The sequence below is a fragment of the Podarcis cretensis genome (genome assembly GCF_951804945.1).
Source record: "Podarcis cretensis genome assembly, chromosome: 13".
NCBI lineage: Eukaryota > Metazoa > Chordata > Lepidosauria > Squamata > Lacertidae > Podarcis > Podarcis cretensis.
In genome coordinates, this window is record NC_137182.1 from 47863070 (window position 1) to 47864379 (window position 1310).

The window sequence follows — 1310 nt, forward strand, 5'->3', positions numbered from 1 at the left end:
AAAGTGCAATCCAGCAAATGTTTACAGTCACATATCACATAGGAAAAGACAGTTTCATTTGCTGGTGAGATGTCTTTAATTTCGGAATGTGGTTTTGTTAAGGGAATCAAAGGAAATGAGTATCATTCTGCAAGACTTTCCATATTGCATTTATATTGTGTACTCCATGAAATCTGCTGCTTTCCCTCTCCCAATCTTCTGTCTTTAAACAGGCCTTTGAAATTGGAGGGAGATGTGGGGCTGCTGTTCTTGTCATGATATCTCCACCTCCTGTATGTGTGCCTCTGGTTGCCGCTTATAATAACAACACTGATGGCCCCATGCAAATTAGGTCCTGGGGGACCTTCATTAAAAAGAAGTCCTCTGCAGAGGATGCAGAATTCAAGGTCCTTCGTGTAATTCAGGTCTTCTTCAGGTCCTGGGAGATAATGGAATTGATCATGAAACTGCAATCCTTGATGACTTTCCTTATGTTCTTCCCAGCATGTAAGTGAAAAATCCTCTCCCCACTCTTGTAGACAATCCATTGCTTTGCTGTGTCATTCCATTCCATTTCATGTTTCATTTTTCTTCTCCATATACAGACATTTCCTCACAGATTACCCTTACTGAGTCTGGAGGTGGCGTGAAAAGACCAGGAGAGACATTGCGACTGAGCTGTGCGGTGTCTGGATTTTCTGTAACAAGCTATGGAGTATCCTGGATCCGTCAGCCACTCGGAAAGGGACTGGAGTGGGCTGGGGTTATTTGGAGTGGTGGAAGCACTAACTATAACAGTGGCCTCCAAAACCGGATCACCATCACTAGAGACACCTCAAAAAACCAGGTGTTCCTGCAACTGACTAGCCTGAAGCCTGAAGACTCTGCCATGTATTACTGTTCCAGGGACACAGTGAGCAAAACGTTCTCAGAGGCAGTACAAAAACTCAGCTTCCTGGAAGCAAGATATAAGTCAATCATGGGTTTGTGGGCAGCAGCTGTGAGCAAGGCCATGTTCCATTCTGTGTTGCCACTCAACCACAAAAGCACAGTATGATGCCACACAAATGGTTCTTTAACAAATTAATTCTCTACAAATGTTGAAGTTCAAACATATTGGTCACCACAACTCTCCAAACTGTTTTCAAACTATGTCAAGTGTGAAAAGTAAACACAGCTAGAGCTAATCTTGGCCATCTGATCCATATACCTTTGGGATCACATTACATTGACACATTACATTCTCAGCTGGGTATTACAGTGCTAAAAGTCATCTGAACAGCCTCCTACAATGTAAGCACAGAGAAAAGATTACTGTTGGTGGTGCTTAC

At 43.0% G+C, this 1310-nt stretch overlaps 1 long non-coding RNA gene across 1 annotated transcript; it reads left to right on the top strand.

Moving 5' to 3' along the window:
- The first annotated feature begins 302 nt into the window (after positions 1 to 302).
- Positions 303 to 882, top strand: LOC307201783. The gene is made up of 2 exons (XR_013832758.1): positions 303 to 486; positions 585 to 882. It is a non-coding gene; the product is annotated as an uncharacterized lncRNA (long non-coding RNA).
- The last annotated feature ends 428 nt before the right edge of the window (positions 883 to 1310 follow it).